Genomic DNA, 23,393 nt, shown 5'->3' with positions numbered 1-23,393 from the left:
CTTAAAAGGTCGATACTATTGGTTTCAATTTTTTACCTTCTCCTTGAAGTCTCTCCTTGCTCATGTAAAGAAAAACTTCATCTCCAACATGAAAATTGTGGTCAACACGATGCTTATCATGCCTTTTCCTGTACTTGGCTTGACTCTTTTCCAAGTGTTCTTGAACCATTTGATGCACCAATTGAACTTGTTCAATGAATCTTCATTATCTCCACTAATAGCAGCATCTTTCCCAAACCTAAAATCTAAAGGTTATTTTCGTAAGTATCCCAAGTATGCCTCAAATGGAGATGTTTGAGTCGATGAATTCTTTGCCCGTTTGTAAGCATTTTGAATGTAGTGTAAGTGTTCATCCCAAAGATTAGGATGTTTGTTTCAATAATCACAAAGAAGATGTAATACTGTTTTGTTCACCACTTTTGTCTGAACATCGGTTTGTAGATGGAATGATGTGATCTTTTTCAACTTGGTGTCCATGAGTCCCCATAAGCTTGACCAAAATTTCCCGACAAATCGAGAATCTTGATAAAAAATAATAGATTTGGCCAACCCACAATGCACCCATACAATTTTAAAGAACATTTGTGCAGTGTGTTCACTTGTAACCTACTTCTTACAAGGCATCAAAATACACATCTTGCAAAAACAATCCACCACAACATAAAGATAATCATGATTTTTTTTTAACATAGGTAACCCTCCTAAAAATTCCATAGAAACACTTTCCCAAGGATGCAAAGGAACTGGAAGTGTCGTATACAATCCTAACTTTCTATTGCTAGTTTTACTAGTAGCACATAAATAACATCCTCCTACATGTTGCAACACACTTTCATTCATACAAGGCCAATAAAAATACCTTGGTAATTGTGTCACTCTCTTTCCTACACCAAAATGGCCAACAATAAGAGAAGTATGTGCTTCCCTTATCATGTTGATTCTTTCACCCTATGGAATGCATAACTTGCCAAGATGATACAACAATTTATCATGAACATAATAATCTAATTCCTCTACTTAGTTTCCTTGACACAAAGTTGCATATACATCTTTAAAATAGTCATCTAAAGCATACTCTTCAATACAGATGTCATGCATGATAGAATTATGCTTAATAATAATTGATGGACTAACAATTGTTGTGGATACCATATCAACAACTTTGTTATAGATACCTTTTCTATACATTATTATCAAATGGAATTGTTGCAGGTAACCCATCCATATCAAATGACTCGCTTGTTGTAGCTTGGTGTGTTATTGCAAGTATTGCAATGGTTGATGATCAATGTGAATTGTAGTTTCTTTTCCTATCAAACAGTGTTCCCATTTTTTCACACTTTGCACCAATGCGTACAATTCTTTGTCATATCTAGATTGGTTAACTACTACACCAATAAAAGTTTCAGAATGCTAACAAATGGGCTTACCATGTTGCATCAAGACTGCTCCCATGGCATAGTCAGTTGCATTGGTATGTATCTCAAATGGATGTCTTAAATCAGGGAGTGCAAGTATTGGTGTTGTATTGATTCTCTCTTTCAATGCATTGAAGGCATTCTGTTGCTTGCCTCCACACTGAAAAAATTGTTTCACACTTGTCAAGGCATGTAATGGAGTTGCAATTGATGAGAAGTTGGAAATGCACTTTCTCGAATAATGGGTTTCTCCCAAAAATCTCCTAACTTCTGTTACATTATTGGACTTAGGCCAATCCACAATGACTCTGTCCTTTGATAGATCTATCTTCAATTCACCCAGTCCAACAATATGTCCCAAATACACTAACGAGGTTTCTCCCAATTCACATTTAGACATCTTTAAAAACAAACTTTATTTATTTAATACATCTAAGACTTAGCTGACATGCTTGACATGCTCTTCATGAGTCTTGCCACAAATCAATATGTCATCTAAGTAGACTATCACAAAGGCTTCAAGAAAAAGTCTGAGGACATAATTCATAACTCCCATGAATGTTGCAGGAGAGTTACAAAGCCCAAATGGCATAACCAACCATTCAAACAAACCTTGCTTTGTTTTGAAATTTTTGTTCCATATGTCTCCTTCAAAAATCCTAATATGATGATAGCCATTTCTCAAGTCCGACTTAGTGAAATAAACACTATCTTTCAACTGATCAAGTAAATCATTAATTTGAGGAAGAGGGTAACGATTCTTTACTGTGATCTTGTTCAAGGATTTGAATACCACAGACATACACCATGTACCATATTTATTTGGTACTAAAACAATTGGTGACCCACATGGCTATGTGCTTGGTCTGATGACCCCTTCATCAAGTAACTCTTGGATTTTTTTCTTAATTTCTGCATTCTCCATAACTGTATCCTGTACATGCCAATGTTTGGAAGAGGACAATCTTGCTGCAATTGGATCTCATCTTGGATTCCTCTTTTAGGAGGAAATCCTTCAGGTTCCTGAAACATCTTATCATAGGTGTTAACAACCAAATCAAATCAGATTTTAATCTTGCATCATATCCTTGGAAGGCTTCATTTTCAAAATTCTCTTTGGGTTTGATCATCAAGACTACGAAATTCTTACTAACATTAAAAATCCTCTGCATTTGTCCAACATTCACAAGTGATAAATTCAACTTCTTTATATGTGCTCTAACAAAGTACTCAATCAAATTTGTAAAAAGGTGATATTTTTTCTCATGGCGATGAAATATGGTTCTCCTGTCATATAGATATGGGCTTCCCAAAACAATGCCAAAAATGTCAAGTGGAAATATATCAAGCTCTACCTCATCTATAAGTTTGCAATGATGGAAAATTCTAGTTCTCATCTTTTTGTCACATGCAATTTTGCATTGTCACATATCCAACCTAAAGGATAAGGTTTTGGATGAGGAATGGTTTCCAAGTTTAATTTCTTAATAATGTCTTATGAAATAAGATTTGCTTGTGATCCACAATCAAACAACATATCTATCTTGGTATGTTTTCAAATGAGTCTAATGTGGACAAAATCTATTCTTTCGTTTTCGTGTCGAGTTTCATTGAGGTTACTGGAAGAACTAGTACTTGCAATAAATTCCTTACCTTTAAATCCCATGGTTGTGACCTTTGTTTCATCCCCGGAATTGGATCCTCAATCATGTTGTGTAGTTGTAGAAGTCTTTTGTTTGCCTTTGTTGTTAAACTTTCAAGGTCTCATTTCAGGATGAAGTTTCCAATGATGATCTTCATCATGACCTTCTTTTGAACAAATGTTTACATGTGAGTTTTTTCTCCCTCGTTCTTGACTGAAGCATTCTTCTCCCCTTTTTCTTTGACTTTCCCCTTTCCTTTGTCTCCACTCTTGAACAGATTTTTGCTTCCATATTGGGGACCATTCTTTCCCCTTGCTTCTAAATGAGTTTCCTGTACACAAACTTCATCTAGTTTTGTAGGGTTAAACATGAGAATTATGTTTCTCAAATAACTATGTAAACCTTGAATCTATTTGAGTAGAGTGTCTCGAGAGGATAAATCTATACCCAAAATCAAAGATCTTTTCCTAAATTCTTGAGTATAGCTTTGCACATTTTTACCCTTAGCTTTCCTAATGTTTTTCCAATCCATTATAGCTTTTTTCATGTATGCTAATAGATAAAATTCTCATCTTATTGCAACAAAAAAATAATTCCAAGAGGATAAAACCTTACCACTTTTATTCATGTCCTCTTGAGTTTTCACCTACCACCAAATTGGTGTTGCACTTTCCAACCTGTTAGCACTCAAATCTGCCTCAGGCTGAGGAAGGCAAAACTCGAGGCAACATCAAACCAAGCTCAGCCTCATAGCTAGCCCTACGAGGGTAGGAGAGGGCTCTCTCCGGGTTTATCTCAGCAAAATATAATCAAAGGGGCTCAGATGATCGATAAGGAATACTGATTTTAGGCTAGTAAAGAGATATGAAATGAGGTTTTAATGAATGATTGGGTTTTCTGGGCTGCATGGGGCAAAGAACAGCTTGAACAGGGAAATGTAATAAAAAACACAGATTATCTCCTGAGGCAAGATAGGCAAGAAATTTAACATTTAAATTGAGATAAACGGAATGGCAAGACTGCTGAGAAGTCGACAAGGGCATAGAAGATGGATCCTTGTCAAACAGAAGAAAACATTAAATATGAACACTTCCTCAAGACAAAGCAAATAATTTGAATTCTGCCTTTATCACTTAAAAGTATTCAACGGAAATGATTATGAAATGAAACAGTAAACATAACAAGGAATGTATGAGACAGAGAAGCAACATATGTCAAATGTCATACCACAGGAATCTCAGGAGTCAGAGCTGTATTTTTTTTTTATTGAATCCCTGTCAAAACTATACAATGAAACTCTGTTTTTCTCCACGCACCGCTCTCAGAACTCTCTCCAACCTCTACAAATGGTTTTTTCAATACATTAAATAAACTCTGCTAGGGGAAAACAAATCGACCCCAAGACAAGGAATTTGTTTTATCATTATTAAACAAACAAAACTAAGAGCCAATCAGCGTTTCTGAAGATAGAAAAGCGCTCCATTTTCTACTCGAATCTGTTGATAACTGATGAAGAGGTGGCATTTACAGGTGTCAATCCCATTACTGAAGACAAAGATAGGCAATCGGATCTTGTTCTCTGCCACTTTGCACATTCTGGAAATTACAACTGCCCCCAAATTAGGAAAAGATCTTGATAATATGGATTAAATCCACCGCATGGATCGAATGCCAGAGTATTTGCAATTGACTGCCACATCACAGAATACAGACCCGCCACGATCAAAACCGATCCCACCACACTTCCAACGTGAAGATTTGCATGAAGAATGAAGCATTCCAAAATTGCCACTACTATGGTATTCAATGGATTGAAAACTGCTGCAAATACTAGTCCTTTTAAGTGTACACACCACGTTTGCACAAAGAAAGTGAATGCTGAACAAATCAATCCCATATAAACGTAGCTGAGAAGCTCAAGATTCCAGCCAATGGTCCAGACACTTGATGTGTGATGCTCAAAAATCAAAGCAATTACACCGGGCTGCAATGCTCCGAACATACACATCAGTGCAGTCAATGACAATTGAGCTGGATACTTCTTCAAAACTGGAGCCTGAAATATAATCCATGACGACCAAGAAAAAACGCTGGCAAAAAGCATAATGGAACCCAATAAGCTGTTGCTAGCTGTGGAATTGTATGCATTTAGCATTTTAATTACAGAACCCTTGTATAAGGTCATCACCATTGTACCACCTACACAAACAATAGTGTCCACAACCTTTTCTAGCCCTCTCAGGCTCCTAATGTCGATGTTTTTATATCTCAGAACAGTGGCCATCACAAACGTGACTACTGGGATTAAATTTGTTGTTGCAGCAGCAAAAGCGGAATTGGTATAGTTCAATCTCGCGAAGTAAAAGTACTGAGTTATTGCAATTCCCTCGAATGCGAGAAAGAAGATTTGCAGACTTGGAGGTGATTAGACATGATCTGGGCGCATAAATATAAACAAATTTTGTGCTGGACTGAGTGCGTAGCACGCTATCCCAGTGCATAGCGCATAGCCTGATGCGTAGCGCCTGTGTATTTTTACACTGGCTGCTGATGCCCAATGTGTAGCGCTCAGCTTGGTGTGTAGCGCACACCTCCAATGCGTAGCGCACACTTTCAACGTTGTCCACGGGTATGTAATGCAGCTTCGGCCTTCCAAATTGCTCAAACATGATTTTGCCTCCACAACCATGGAAACTGAGAGCAAGCTGCCATCATTGTCATCACTCAAGCCGATTGCTAATCCTTACTGACTGTGTTGTAAAGAAAATAGGCCGCATGCACATGTTGTTCTTTAGTTGCATCACTGCCACCACTTGCATTTCCACCTATAATAGAAAGAGACAAACAGTATATGCAACATAATATTACAATGAACACTGCTAGAGATACATTGTGCACTCAACCCAGACAGTAAGCAATACGTTCAAAAAGTTCTGTGCCAACTACTTTAATATACTTTTGCAAGTGTCCGGTTAACAAATCAAACCTCTGTCGACCCATAATACCAGAAGCCTTCAAGTCCTTAAATCGAAACCACAGACCATTCCATTGAATTAAAACCCCACCAATATCTTCAGTATCAAAATCCACAGCGGGTGCTTCAACGACATTCTCAACACCCATGGAATGGTCACTGCTACCTGAGCTTTGAAATTCATGTAACTCTCCATCACGGAATTCCAGATTATCCTCCATTTCATGATCATCTTGCCCATAGGAATCATGCATTTCATCAGTGGCAGGGCTTTAAAATTGGTTCTGCATGGTCACAAACATCACAGAAACAAAGGTATGCTGCTTTATCAAGCACCAGCTTTGCAAGCTGGAAAGGAGTCCACTGGTAATGCACAGCACATAGAAGTTCTGAAGGATTATATGCTGCCTTGTATCTCATTTTCGGACAAGAGTGAATGTAGTAACCAAGATAGTAGTACTGAAGAGTAGGGCAGTGCTTTTGTGCTGCTTGCACCCATTTTATTTCCTCTAGAGCTGAATACTTCCCAAGTGATAAGAATGCCAAATCAGGATCCCAAAACATGTACTTACTTGAAAGACATTTAGGTAATATATCAACCGCACTGACAGCAACCAATCTACCATCAATCAAGTACTGCTGGTGAAATGAGCCAAAGCCACAAGGAGGAGTAGAGTTGTCATTCCATGGTGGAACAAAAATAAGTGAAGTTTCCACAAGAAATCTTTTGTAAGAACTCTCCCGCACTTCCTCCGGTCTATCGTTATGCACCCTTATTTGATACTTCTTGTACAAGGCAAACTCTTCAGGATCAAATGTTGATCTTTTCATACGAATCTCCAGCTTGTGTTTTTCATGATGCTGAAAACTTTTATTATCATCGAAATCCTTGTCTCTTTTACAATTACCTCCAGTTTTCGTTGGAGATGGTAGATCACATTCCATAACAGGAAAATTTTCACAATGAAAACTCTGCATCGAATCCTCTGATACACTGATAGACATGAAATTGAGATGGCCATTGCACGCTTGTACAAGGAAACCAGAAAGTCCAGATGCTTCTAGTTTGGAAGCCAATTTCTCTGCTATTACCATGGGAGAAAGTTGTTCTGACATTTCTTTGTGACCTTTGACATCCAATGAAACATCAAATGCACTCTTTATGTTTTCTGGCACCAGCTTACGCCTCAGGCTGGCTGCAATTTGAAATGAGATACTCCTGGTATATTCTACATCTCTAGAAACTCCCTTCAATTTTTTCTTCATACCAGCTCTCAATCTTTTCACAGTTGTGAGGGGGAATTTAGTGTCAGCAGGTAATTCCCCAATTTCAACACAAGCCTTCGATGCAACAAGTCTTTAACTTTGGAATCTCAATCACGATACATGGTAAACCTTTCGATCTCTGAGAAGTACACTGGTAGCATGGCAGCGTATTTATAGAAAACAAACTTGAAAATTTCTTCTTCAAAACCGAGATTTGAAGAAGAAATACCTTTGAGCACTTTGACGATGACAATCCTGAAATGAAAACTTATCGAAGCTCCCTTCTGGCCTGCAAGTGTTATTGAAACATTCTGAGAACAAGCTATGCAAACATCTAAGCTGTGGTTGGTGAAGGCTGGTTGACATTAGCCTGCATATTTGAAAAGAGACTTTGACAGCCACCTGTCTGAATTGGACTCTAATAGAGGATTTGAGAAGACGGAGTCTAACACAACCTAAGAGAAGCAAGCTGGATTTTGGTTTCATCATCCTTGATTCTTTGTATCCTGCAATACGCTTCAATCTAACAAACCCAAATATCTAATTTGTCAGTATTTGCCTCTGCATTGTACATAAGAAATTCAAACTTTATGTCAAGCTTTAAGAAAGGAGTTTTTCCATGTCCCTTTGGAGAATTTTGAGGTGTTTGTGAAGGGTTAGAAGTAGTAGAATATGAGGATGAGCATGAGGATGGAGGTTAAGGTAGTGGCTTGTCACCATTCACCCCATTCCCTTTTGGAGGTTTGTATCATTTTCCTACATCTCCTTTTGGAGGTTTTGAGCTCTCTCTTTGCAACCTTAAGTTCCTCTCCTCATAAACAACTTTCACCATTTCAGACATTTCAAAGAAATATTTTTTAAAAGTTATCTCATCTTCAGACATCCCTTCATGACCTTCATGTGCCCTGATTAGTGAATCTTGAGATATGCGTGTTCTCCTTGAAACAATTTGAGACCTTGACTCCACAAGCTCTCCTTCTCCTATTTTGAGCTTCAACCTTGCAAGCATCATAAAAAACATGCAAACAAAATCAAACCTTCAAAATAACCTTAAGCACTGATACCAAACTACTCTGTTATACAAAATTGACGGTGATACGAAAATTTGCAAAGTAAAATTTTATATCTTTTAGGCAATGGATCACTTTTCAAAAGCACATAAAATAATAGTTTTAAAACTCATTTAACAAAATAAAAACATAGACAAATATACCATATGAGAAATACAAAAAATTAAAATGATAAAGGAGTTCACCCCTCTCCTCGTCCAGCTTCCAATGTTGAGCCTCTTTCATTAAGTGCTCAACATTGACTAAATAAGAGGGTAAAACAAGTATATAGGTTAATGGTGTAGTTGACTAAATAAACTAATAGATCTTGTAGACTAGATCAATACATATGCCAACCCATGGGTGTAGACTCTTGGCCAATTCATGCTTTTATCAGTGTAATTTTGTATTTTCTATAGATTCATTTTTTCTTGTTTAACATGGGTCACAAAACTTTGGATTCCAATACTAATCATGCCAATAGGCTTTAATTCTTATTAGCATCATTTTAAATACATAGCAACTTACTCAGGGTGCATTACTAAACTAAATTATGTTATGCAAGTTCCACTATATCATGATTTTAATCTATTATGAGGGTGCTTCGAAGATAATGATGGCGTAAGAAGTCATAATGGGGCCATAATGAAATCACTAATGTAAGAAAAAGTGAGAAATCTTTAAAATATGTGTACATGTTCGTAATACTATAGACTTTGTGCTCCCCATGTTGCCTCACATACACATTAGTTTGGATTTTCAAGAACATGTGCACATTTTCAAATTATTGTGCATGTTTTCGAGAACATGTGCACATTCTCAAAAGCATGAGTAAGATTTCAACAGTGTGGGGGAGATTTCAAAAAAACACATGCTTTCAAGAATGTGTCTATTTTTGAGAACATGGATGTTATTTCATGTCTAGAATATTTAAGATGTAGGGAGCAAGGGAGGGAGGGAGAGATATAGCTGGAAGTTTGCTTCAAATGATGGAATAAGTAAGCGAGGGAGGGAAGGAGGGACATATATGGAAATCAAGGAAGTGGAGTAAGTCTGGAGAGACAAAGGAGGATAAAGAGAGGGAATGAAGGAGAGAGGTGTAAATGGATAAGGAGAGAGTTAATGAGTGAGAGTCAGAAATTAAGAGGGAGATAGAGTCACAGGGTAGATAAAGAGAGGTAGGAAGAGGGAAATGTAGAGAGGGAAAGGTGGGTGATAGTGGCCAATGGGTAAGGGAGATAAAGGGAGAGTAGAGAAGAGAGAAGAACAAGGAAGGGAGAGAGTGAGCATGTGTGTGTGAGAGAGAGAGAGAGAGAGGAGAGAGATGGAGGAAGGTACACAATGAATAATATATATGTTTAAATAATGTCATGTTCTTTTTGATAAAATGATCATATTATGAGAGTATCAATATTTTATGTTAATAAAGTTAATATCTGTTTTTAGTGTTGTAATGTCTCTCTTTTCGCTCTAATTTACAATAATAATTGAGTGCATTTTAGATTTGTTAATTACATGAATTTCTTGATTGATGTCCTTCAACTAGAATTATGTTTGGTACTATTTGGGATTATACAGTCATCTAATAATTCATCATGGCATGAATATATAAGAATCACAAACATAACAATAGTTATATAATGTTGTTGGATACTTTGATTGGGCGTATGAATAAGTGACTTGATTTTATGGTGTATATATATGATTTGTACTATTAATCTAAACATCTTGTATAAATCTACTAATGACCTCTAAAGTGTATATGAAGAACCATATGGATATTTAATGTAACTTGAAGTTGCACACATAAGTTGTGGATAAGACATTATCCATCAATTTGAATATGATGTTGTGAAGATGTTAATATTATTTAAAACTTGTTAGAAAATGAGCTATTTGATGTGTATATGTAAATGTGTGTGTGTGTGTGTGTTTATCTATATATATATATATATATATATATATATATATATATATATATATATATATATATATATATATATATATATATATATATTTATATATATAACTTAGATATGTGTAAGTGTTGTAAGGAGAGGTTGATACATGATCGAGAAATTACACATTTCCATGATGTGGGCCATATGAAGTAACTCAAAAGGTATAACTAAGGGGCATGTTATAGTTACATGTAGTCCTCAAACCTCAATGACCATGAGCCTCTCACCTTGAATAAACTAAGGGGCATGTTATCACCTTGAATAAACTAAGGGGCATATTATCACCTTGGATAAACTAAGGGGCATGTTATAGATACATGCAATCCTCAGACCTCAAAGACCATGAGCATCTCACCTTGAGTAAATGGAATGTAGATAACATAGAATTTTTCCTTGTTATATTGGTTTTCTTCCTACAATGAAAATTCCTAATTCGATGGATGACCATAACCTCACCATTAGTACTAATTATATTGGTATCAGTAGTAATATTGATACATATTCAATATTTCAAGAAATATATGCTTTATGTGCATCCCATTCAAAATAACATTATGAAAAAGAAAATTTATGAAAGTAATATTCCTACAAGGATAATTACATGCATTCAATAAGGGTGAGCATCTGAGGTAAAAATATATTCCAATTCTTTGTGGAATTTGAAATGGAAGTTAGACATTAAGAATATGCATTGGTATAAATTTAATATAGTATCTTACATTTTTTTAATTAAAAAATAAATGTTACTTGAAATAACCAAGAAAGCTAGAAATGATAATAGAAAATTTGTTGATAGCAGGAATAATAATGTACATCTTTAGAAATTAGAATTATTTAGGGAAGGGACATGTGAATGGATGAATAATAATGATATTAGTGAATTAATAATTAGAAATTTTACATAAGTGGACATGTTTTGTTTTCTACAAATAATGTAAGCCCACTAAGAGAGTGAGTGGCCATATAAAAAATCTAGATGACTATTTTACTACTAAAAAATTGCAAAATAAAATGGCAAAGAATTTTCTCCTAATTTTATTAAATATTTATTAAGTTTTATTTGGAAATAGATATTGATATCTCTTTAATTGCTACATAATTTCTTAATAAAATTTTTAGATCATTTGATTATTGTTAATTTGTAAACATTCATATAATCTTTGTAACTTCAAATCAAAATCCCCACTTCCTTTTCCATTTACTAAGGTGGAGAATGATAGAACCCTAAACCACTAGCATAAGAAACCTATAATAAATTTATAGAAAAAAATAAAATTCTTATGGTTAAATTAAAAACAACACATATACAACTAATATTCATAAAATCTATATATAAACTTATTTTATTTCAATATCTTTTAAAGCTAACTTGTACAAATTTATATAATCTTAAAATGTATATATAAACTTATTTCAATATCTTTTAAAACTAACTTATACAAATTCATATAATCTTCGTAACTTGAAGGAGGAACCCTCACTCCCCCTTCCCCTAACTATCACATGAGAAAAGCGTGAAAAGCGAACGATACCTAAAAGTTTGCAAGAACAATACCTACAAGTTTGCAAAATTCAATAATCTTTTGAGAAAGTTGAGAAATGTTCAGATCGACGCTTTCGTGTTCAGACGAAAATTTAACTGACATGCTAGCGAACAGTTAGTGAGATTAGGGATGCTTTAATCTACGAAATATTTCAACTTAAATTTTTGTTTTTATCATTCATATTTTAATGTATGAATGATCGTTATTTAAACGCATCTATTTGAAAGCAATAGAAGACCATTTTTATTCGGAGTTGAAAAAAAAATTAGAGTTATTTATTTTATTATCTCAAGTATATCAGTTTCATTGAAAATATTTCAACAAAATTCTTTGTTTTTCTCATTCATATTTTAATGTATGAATGATCGTTATTTAAACGTATCTATATGAAAGCAATAAAATACCATTTTTACTCGGAGTTGAAAAAAAAAATTAAAGTTATTTATTTTATTATCTCAAGTATATCAGTTCCATTGAAAATATATAATATATTTGTTCGAGGGTAGATCAATTTTTGAGATTACAGGTTCAAGCCTCCTGGTTGGTCAGCGAAAAAAAAATAAAAATATAAAAGTTGATGTTGTAGGTCCACATTGAAAACCAAAAAAACAAAAAGAGGGGTGGGAAGTTTAATTGGTGACGGTTGTGAAATATTATATAAATTAAGGTAACTAAATTCAAATTCATTTAAAAAAAAGAAAAATCAACAATGTAAAATTCAATATAGAATTCAGTAATACATATTTTACAAATATCTAACATTTTCTTTAACTTTATTTTAAAATTTGAATGAACAATCAGTATATTAAATTTTTTAATGAAAATTTATTAAATTATTTTTTAATAGAGATATTTATCTTTACCTGTCTCTAATATTAATTTCCCCTATCTAAGATGTTATAGAACCTTTCTCTCTAAAATAGTTCAGAAATAATAAGGAGCAAAATGCATCAAATTTATAAATATCTTTCACTAGAAAACATGTAAAAGTAAAATCTAATAATAAGAAACAAAATTCAAAACTAAAATTCAATGTAAAAATTGAAATACTAGATATTAAAAAATGATTCAAAATTTGGAAAATATAAATGCGATTTACAAACATTCAGGCCACTAAATATTTTTCTATTATTTTAGATTTGAGAGTTACCGTCTATTTTATTTTATATATAGGAACTACTGGTTTACAATTACAATATGCCATTTTATAATCTTTACAATATAGGAATTAATTTTTTATATAAACATAATTTATAGAATATACTAAGAGAACCAGATCTTAACTGTGACCCTCTTATACAACCTGGGTGAGAAACTGAGGAGACCTTCACAGTGGCCATCTTATACAACCTGGGTTTTCCTCGGTATCTTTCCCTCCATTATTTCCACCATGGTTCGGCAGGTCAAAACATGAAACTTACAACTTGTTGATTAATTGTATTAAGTACTTATTGACTGGATTTACTACCTATTGAAGTAATTTAGAGAGGGCAGTTTGCTTTAGACATTTATGGATTGAGATTCTTCCTTCCCTTGATCCACCGATGCTCATGTTGGGCATAACAGGCTGGGTGATAAGAAGAGAGTAGGTAGAATGGAGGTTTCCCTTGATCCACCGATGGTCATGTTGGGCATAACGGGCTGGGTGATAAGGAGAGAGTAGGTACAATGGAGGTTCCGAGCTTGCACTTGCTTAGTAACGCTTATTGGGTAAGCACTATTTCTCTTGTTCAAGTCAGTTACCAGTTGCGAGATACTTATCAAGTTACGTTTGTACATTGCTCTATTTGATCTGGGTGGGATATGAGTGACATTATTCTAGTTGATTTGGGTCGGATATGAATGACTGAATGATCTAGGTCAAATATGAGTGACTGAATGATTGTCCCAAAGATTCACTAACTCTATGGAAAGGAAGATCATGTGTTGGGGGCATGAATCACATTGGACAGTGAAGGTTGGAGGCGACAATTCAGGCGAGGTACCAGAAAGTTTTGACTACGCCATAATGCATCATACAAAAGTTGTACTTTATTGAAGTGGCAAATTTGGTACTTAACAGAATTGGCAAATTTAGGTAATTTTTGGGAAATAGGACCCAATTTGGTAACTATGCTATAAATCATGAAATTCAAAGTTTAAATCCCTATGGATTAAACCAACCAAAATAAAAAATAAATAAATAAATAAAACAAAAACATAAATAGTGAAAAAAATTAGAAAAGTCAAAATTAAGAAACAATAATTGAAATAGAAAAAAATAATAAAAAAAACCTATCATTAATAGAAAAAGTTAAAAACTATTTGAAATGTTTTCTCACTTGAAACTCCTAATCCTATAAATATTTTTGACAACATTAATGTAAGTATATTGAAAGAATCTTAACTAGAGTGCTTTGGTAAACACTTAGTTTCCCTAATTGTGTTCCAATCAAATATATGCTTTAAACGACCTATTTGTGACTTTTAAGAAATTGTTATATTTTCAATTGCACAATATTAATAAATAATATATAAGAAATAGTATAAATAAATTTTAGTATAACACTATCAATTTCTTAATATACAATTGATAACTACTCATGTGAATTTACCTTTTGGAATATCTAAATCAATTTTTCCTTTTAGTAAAAATGATTCAATTCTCTTTCATACATCTTATAAATAAATAATGTTTTTCTTATTTAAATTATCTTTAAAAAAATGTTTTTAAATTTAGCTATTCATTTTAGATCTCATTTGTGGGGAACTAAGTTTCCCTAAAACAATTGCTTAAATATAATTGCATATTTTATATACTCTTTTATTTTATATAGAGTATTGTAATACAATATTTTTTTTCCCTTTTAATTCTTGGAATTTTAATTATGTTTATATTTAATTATTAGATATTTTATTTATGTTAGATTTTTGTGCTTACTTTTCTTCTTCATTCATAAAAATGATGTGTAATTTCTTAAATTTTAAATAAATAAATTTGTGTCAACTTTATATATAGAGATAAGAAAATGTGTGCAATTTTTTGTGAAGTTGAAATGTGGTATTTAAAAATATATTAATATGGAAAAAAAAATTAGACATAAATAAATTAGATATTTCAATTTGTTCGCATTATATAAATATTTCAATATCCATTTTATATATGAAAGATCAAAATTGAGAAACTTAATAGGAGTAAAAAAAACACCCTCTATAACCCAATATGAAAGAGATATCTAATTTCTTATATTCTTAAGATAGAGTTCACACAAAACATTTTAAAAAATTATTAATAAAAGAAAATTCAATGTAATTCATAAATAAATATTAAATGCCCCTTAATTAATGTAAAGTAATCCAAAGTAAGAGATTTCTTATTGAACGAATAAGTGATTTTGGAGATGTGTATATCCTTCAATATTTTCTATGGAGTTCATATATGTCATTTGAAAATATATTAATAAAAAAAACATGTCACTTAATATCAATATCTTCTCATCTCTCGCTTGGAAATACATGGAAATTAAATTCTTATATGAGGAAGATATGTGATTCCTTCAATAAAAATCATGTAAACTATAAATAAAATATTTCAATGCCCAACTTCAGTGAAATAATTTTGTACCCAATTTACATGTATATAAAATGAAAGAGTAAGTGAAGAACAATAAGGTATTATTTTGTTCATACATTATTTGTAATTATCTTTGAGGGAGTTGTGTAATTCGTGCAACTCTTAATAGGGAGATGATACATGGCATTTGAAAAACTATTAAAATAAGAACGTTATTTCAATGTTAAGTGAAGTAGAAAGTAAAAAAGTATTATGGTTAAAACATTTGAATGTTGTTTTGTTTACTATAAGGGAGATGTATAATTCCTTTCATGATCAACATGGTATTGACACACGAAAAATAAAGTATATCCATTTTAACTATAAATCTATCACGGGTTGAAAAAGATCAAAATTTGAGGAAACATTCTCTCCTCATGACATTTGAGTGGCATGTTACTCAATATGTGATTAAGATGGATTTTTAAATGTCTTTTATATAAGTATTCAACATTAAAACATTGTACTTAACATGTGCATTGAAATATTTTACTTATGAATCACAATGTTCATATTAAAATATTGTTTTGGTTATATATATATATATATATATAGCTGAATCTACAACGGTGGTAGTATTGTAATAGTGTTACACAGGGTCGAATCCCACCGGCTACCACTATAACAGCTAGGAGGAACCACCCAGCCCCAAGGAACAGTCCCTCAGGGTAAGACGAGACTTGAACCCGTGACTTTCACAGTAGCACCAACGACTTAGCAGACCGTTCGCTGACCAGAAGACCAAACCCCTGTGGGCTAGAAAAATAGTAGGGCATAACCCTAAGGGCATTCAGGAGATTTGACCTTGTGACCTCGGGATAGACGAGATACTTAGCAACAAGAACTTGATCAAGTGAAGTATCCCTTAGGGCTTTATTACTAATATATTTTTAACTACACATAAATATTTAAATACTTTATCTATACTTTATATTAAATTATTCATTATCATTAGTATCTTTTAAATATCATATATTAATTTTATATGAATAATGAAATGAATTTTACATTTCCTTCTTATTACCCATATTAGAAAGTAATTGATTTTTTTTTTCTTAATCATTTCTTATTTTTGGGCATTGGAACATTTTATTATAAACAACACTAAAATGATTTATTTCTTTGTATATATAAAGAAAGTTGATATTAAAATAAATTAATTTACATGATATTCAAGTAATTTATTGAAGACCTAAAATTAAAATTTATACATCTTTCTCACACTCAAAATTGAAAATATAATATTCTTTGAGATAAAATTATTTTACTTCACATGAACAATTAACTATTTTATTTATAATGAAGAGTGAGAGTTAAATATGTTTAAGACATATTTCTAAGACTCAGTTGTAATATCAATAATGGAGAAAGAATGTGAGATTATGATTATTGATTTTTTAGAATGCTTTTAATTAAAAGTAACCAAATATGAATATTGATTTTTGTTTTTTATTGGTTGACATTGGTTTTTTATGTAGAAAATATTTTATTTTTATTTCAAAAGGGACAAATGTAAACTCAATATTGAGCAAGGAGGGAATTACACATCTCCCCCATACTAAGTTGTAGAATTTTCTTCCTCCCAATACCATGAAATATTTAAATATCTTAAAAAATATATATATAGTTACTAGTGTCTATGAGTTTTCTTCTCAAAATTAATCCTTATCTCTAAAATACATAACTTTGTGTATTCTTGCACTATTTTCTCAACTAGGGGATCGAACCCAACCTAGGCCACAAAACCCCTTACCATGAATAGATTTATGCCCACAAAGTAATGAACTGGTGATACCCTGTGTGCTTGCATGAACTTTGTTGACACTCTGTTATAATTTTTTCAAGTATCAAATTCATGCATGTGCTCCTCGCGAATTAAATGATAGGTTTAATAAAATGTTTTTAAATCCTATGAAGTGACTTGGCTTTATTATTTTTTCAAAATATGGAGAGCACTCTATCTCATAAAACAATGTTACATGTTAATTGAATAGGAAAAATAAGTTAGTTGAGAATAGATTTATTTGTTACTATAAAAACCAGTTTGTATTTGTGTTCCCTCTTCTATTCCCTACACATGTGACTCTCCATAAGACAAAAAATCTACCATATTTTTACTATTCAATCCAAAACTCTGAGAAAATATTCTCGATGTAGATGAGTTCCAATAAAAAAATACACCTCCAGAATAGGAAATTCTAGGGTTACCCTGAGAAGGTCCATCAAAAGTCAATTTGATAATAGCACAATGAAGGGGAAAATAAGTATTTTATGAAGAAGTCAGGTCCTGAAGAGGCTTATCTATGAGAATGCTCATGTTTTAAGTCAAATTTAGTCTCTTCAAGGTTGCTACCTCTAAAATGTCTACCTTTCAATCATCGATCAACCAAGAGACAACAAGAAGGGTTTCTCTAATTTTTTGTATAATCGCGTCATTTAACATAGTAACCAAACTCTTCTTATCCCTAAAAATTCTTGCATTCCTTTCCTTCCACAAATTCCAGAGAATAAAACATGTAACTAGGATCCAATCACTATTAACTATAGGGTCTTTTAACATAGAACAATTCCATAAAACTAATGATTCTGCTATATTGACTTGGTTTTCATTATTATTACCGAAAACGAAGGGAAGAATGGACCACACTCCCTTTGAAAATGTACATGAGTTAAGCATATGCTCTATATTTTCTTTAGCATGTGAACAAAGTGTACAAAAGGATGGTCCTTCAACACCATTTTCTCTAATCCACTCCCAAGTAAGTAGTTTGCACCTTACAATCAACCATAGCTAAGTCAAAATTTTGGGATAGTGAATGTCTGACGAGATGTTGTTTTTCTCTTGATCTTCATGGCCTATAAGAAATGAGTGAGCTTCATTTAAATTTAACATTCTTGTAGGACTATTACCGAGACACCAAAAATCTTTCTCTCGTGATAATTGTATTTTTCTTTCCAATAATTCTTGTTGAAATAATTCCCATGGAAATACCTGAGATGAGAAGAGCTAGAGTTGCTTAACGTTCCACCTCTTCCAAATTTCATCATCTATCTCCACTTGCCATTAGTGCCTAACCCGCACTGCTCCTAAGTTCATTGTAAAAAGTTTCAAAATTCTAATGTCTTCTCTCTTAGTAATTCGTGGTAACTATTTCCATGCTTCTTCCCAAAACATGGTTTAACCCCCCTTATGTATCTCCCAAAAAGAAAGACTCATCACCACCTTTTTATTTTCCTGAGCCCATCTCCATATACTTGATCCATCAACAATCAAATTATATCTCAATCTTCCTCTTGCTACAAGAGGGGAATGTTATTTTGCAACCAGATCTTATTCCATAAATCTATCCCACCTACCAACCACCATCACCATAAGTTTACCCCTAATTCCACACTTAATGTTTCTGAGTCACGCAAACCTAACACGTCAACAAACCTTGGTAGAATTAGAGTTTCCCATGCCACCAAGGATCATTTTCTTTCCTTATTTGCACCCCTTCATAGGAAATATCTCCATTTATAAATAAAAGTCTTCCAAATAAACTTAGGTGTAGACATAAACAACATTTGATAAATGGGAATGACTTGAAACATTGGTTTCATGAGGTCCAATATTGTTGTAAAATTCGAAGGTCAAAACGTCTAATTTTCAATCTTGTTGGTGAGACTTAAAAGGAAACGTTTCCCATACGAAGTGTGCTTTGAATTTAAATCTAACGACACACTGAGATAATTGACAAGGATACCTTAGGATTTCATAAAAATTTAGAGAAGGGAACTAAAATCTTTCACCTCTATAAGGATTGGTTTACCAAATAGACATATATCATCAACAAATTATTGTTATTTCATAGGGAGGCCTTCACCAAATAAATGGAACAGTCAAACAATCCCTGTATATTTTTTAAAATAATCTCCCTAGTCCTCCCATTGCCAAGATGAATAAAAAGGGGGATAAGGGATCTCCTTTCCTGAGCCCACGTGATAGGTTTAAAGTACCCGAAGGGGAACCATTAATAAATATAGATAAAAAGGGTTTCGATATAAGATATCTCACCCACGAGATCCATTTCCAAGAGAAACTATAAGCATCTAGGTCTTGCAGTAAATAAGCTTAGCTAATCCTATTAGAAGCCTTTGAAAAATGTAGCTTCATGATCATTATTGATTTATTCATAATTTTCAAAGATTGAATAATATCTTGCACTATTATAATTCCACTAGAAATGTTTCTTCCCTCTACAAAGCTAGTTTGTTCCGAACAAATATGTATTGTCAACGATGGCTTCAAATGATTAAAAATAACAATGGAAATCACCTTGTAAATGAGATTGCACAATGGAATGGTTCTAAAACCAATAGGATCTTATTATTTTCCAACCTTATGAATTAGGGTAAAAAAGCTAGCATTCAAACCTCCCCACATAAACTAAACCTTCCTAGATTCCTCCACCACCTCATGAATCTCTTTGTCCAAAAAAATCCAACCAACTTTGAAAAACATTGAAGTATAGCCATCTAGATCATGCGATATGTTTTGAGGCATAGACATGATTACTTACAACACTTCTTGGAAACCAATTGGTCACATTAAAGCTAATTTCTGCTCCTTACTGATATTTTTGGAGTACATGTTCTAATATTATTGATAGCAAATTTTATATTGTGTGAAGGATTTGTTAGTACATCCCTATGATAAGCTATCGATTCCTCCTCAATTTACTAATGTTGTAGACTTCTCTATCTATCATTTCTAGTCAATGAGAAAACATAGCTCACATGCCTGTGTTGAATCATAGATTTGTAAAAAAAAGTTAGAGTTATTTCCCCCCCTCTTTCAACCATTGAACTCTAGATTTTGTCGCCATAATGTTTCTTCCTGTTGCATTCTCATTTGTAGCTTATTTAGTGTGATCCCCTCCTTCATCAATAAATCAAAAGAGCGTCCTTCTATAATCATATGCTACTGAATATCCTTTATCTAATATTCCAACCTTTGTTTTTCCTTAATGTATTACCAAATTTTGCCTTTATCCATGACAGAATATTTTCTTTCAATTCGTCAAGTTTCAACTACAAGGTATGCATCTTATTATTTCCTTGTATTGTAATTGTCTCCCACCATACTCTAGCTTTCTCTAAGAACTCAGGTGGCTTAAGCCAAAATCTCTCAAAACAAAAAGGTTTTTTACATGGGGCTTCCTTAAAATAAATCTCAGAATGAATTAGCCAATGATCTAATCCAAGATAGGGGATAATAGTTTCTTTGGTAAAGAATTCCTTATCGAACATTGATTCAGACACCAAAAATCAGTCAAAGTGATTGGATACCTAACGTCTACCCCATCTTCAATTATTCATATTCATATTTTTATCCCATAGATATGATTTTTAATTAAATTTGGAATAATTCAAGTTTAAACTTCCTTAAAAAGGGTTAATATATATCTTTTAATAATGTCACGTTATTTTTGTGAAAATAATGAGATTATGAGATTATCAACATTGTATGTTGATAAAGTTAATATCATTTTGTAGCAATGTATGCCTCTCTTTTCACTATAATTTAGAATAATCATTGAGTGCATTCTAGATTGGATGAACATCTAACTTTCTTGATTGATGTGCTTTGACTAGACTGATGTTTGGTACTCTTTTGGATTATACACTCTAATAATTTTTCATGTCATGGATATATGTCAATCATGAAAATAACAAGGGTTACTTACTTTTGTGAAATAGTTTGATTGGATGTATGTAACTTGTTTGATGGTGGATATATATGGTTTGTAAAATTCCAGTGATATACTTATTCAAATCTATTAATGACCTCTCAAGTGGATATGAAGAACTCCAATATGAATGCTATGTTACATGCTAATATGAGTAAGAACATGTATGATATTATATATATATATATATATATATATATATATATATATATATATATATATATATATATATATATATATATATATATAGATATAGATATATATATATTATTGCTAATTAATCTTATACATGTGTAACTGTTGTAAGAAGAGGTTGATACATGATAAATAGATTTCACATTTCCATGAGGGAAGATCATATGAAGCAACTCACAAAGTATAACTAATATAAGGACCATGTTATAGCTAATTGCAATCCTTAAAATCTCAATAACCACTAGCCTCTTATGTGAGTAAATGGAATATAAATAACATAGAAATTTTCCATGTTATATTGGTTTTCTTCCTACCATGAAAATGTCTACTTGAAAAGATGACCATAACCTCACCATTGATACTGATAATATTGGTATCAATAGTAATGTTGATACATATTCAATAATTTAAGAAATATATCCATTATTTGGATCCCATTCAAATTTACATTATGAATAAATAAATTCATGAAAGTAATCTTCCTACAAGGATAATTACATGGATTTCATGAGTGTGAACATTGAAGTAAAAATGCATTTTATTTCTTTATGTAATTTGAAATGGAAGTTAGATATTAACAATACATATTAGTATAAATTTAATATATTATCTTACATTTTTTAATTTAAAAATAAAACGTTTTTTGAAATAATCAAGAAAAATGATAATAGGAAACTTTAAAAATTTGAAAAATTACAGAGCCAGGAAATAATGATATACATTTTTAGAAATTAGAATTATTTATGAAAGGGACAAGTGGATGAATGATATACATAATTTTAGAAATTAGAATTATTTATGAAAGGGACAAGTGGATGAATAAATAATAAAGATATTAGTTAGTTAATGATTCGAAAATTTTGAGACATATTGAATTTTGTACAAACAATATAGATAGGGAGTGGCTATATAAGATATCTAAATAGTTATTTTAGTATTGAAAATTTTTATTTAAAAATAAATATTCCATATCTCTTCAATAACTACATAATTTATTAGTAAAATGCTCTAGCCATTTGCTTATTGTTAATTTGTACACATTTATATAAATTTTATAACTTCAAATAGAAAATTCTAAAGCACTAGCATCATGAAACCTATCTTCACTTTACATAATAAAAAAATTAATCTCAACAACAAATTACAACTAATATTCATAAGACCATTAAGTTAAAAAAAATACATACATTTAATATGGATAGGCCTATTTCAGTATCTTTTAAAGATTTATGTTAACCTTTTGCTAACTTGTAAAAATTCATATAACCTTTATAACTTGAAATCTAACCTTTGTAACTTGGAGGTGGATCCTATCTTTAACTATCACACGAGGAAAGCGAACGATACCTAAACTTTGCGATATTCAATAATATTTTGATAAATTTGAGGCGTAAAAGTCAATAGATCGACGCTTCTTGTATTCAGATGCATGCAAAGACACGTGGAAAGCCTGGCGAGCGAACTGCAAGTCATCAAACGGTCATCTGTGATGATGTAATGCTGTGAGATTTCTAAACCCCTCATATCACTGTGACAACGTGCTCCTACGTCCAATAGTTTCAATTTGAAATTGTCGTTTTCAAATGCGTTCTCCAGCAAATGAAAATGATGTGTTCCATGTTTGGTTTTTCTTATTTATATTTTAATGCAGGAGTGATCGATATTCAAACGTATTTCTAAAGAACAGAAAACCCTGAAGCGGAAATAAAAAATTATAAAAAATTAAGTTATTTATTTTATTATTTTGTTTTATTATCTTCAATATATAAATTTTATTGAAAATATATAAAATATTTCCTCACGAGGGTAGTTTTAGTAGTTTTAATTATAAATATTTATTTCGGGTTAAGGTAAAATATTAGAAACATATAAAAAAAATTGATGTTGTAAATCTAAATTGAAAATAGAAAAAAGGATCATTATGGGAATCTTAATTAGGGATTCTTTTGTTGTAAAGTATTGTGTAAACCATGAGATTTGAAGTTCAAATCCCAGTGGAATACACATGTTGTAAGTGAT

General features: G+C 32.1%; 2 pseudogenes; both read right to left on the bottom strand.

Annotated features, from left to right (window-relative positions):
- Positions 1–3,217: 3,217 nt before the first annotated feature.
- On the bottom strand, positions 3,218–5,730 carry LOC149159471 (WAT1-related protein At3g18200 pseudogene; annotated as a pseudogene).
- A 229-nt stretch (positions 5,731–5,959) lies between these two features.
- LOC149159470 (arginyl-tRNA--protein transferase 1-like) overlaps positions 5,960–23,393 on the bottom strand; it is a 32,216-nt pseudogene continuing 14,782 nt past the window's right edge.

Source organism: Pinus tabuliformis, chromosome 5_2, assembly GCF_031772625.1.
Source record: "Pinus tabuliformis cultivar Carrire ecotype Pingquan chromosome 5_2, CPIR1, whole genome shotgun sequence".
Classification (NCBI taxonomy): domain Eukaryota; kingdom Viridiplantae; phylum Streptophyta; class Pinopsida; order Pinales; family Pinaceae; genus Pinus; species Pinus tabuliformis.
Note: the sequence above shows the minus strand (reverse complement) of the source record. Positions and strands in the feature narration are given on the sequence as shown.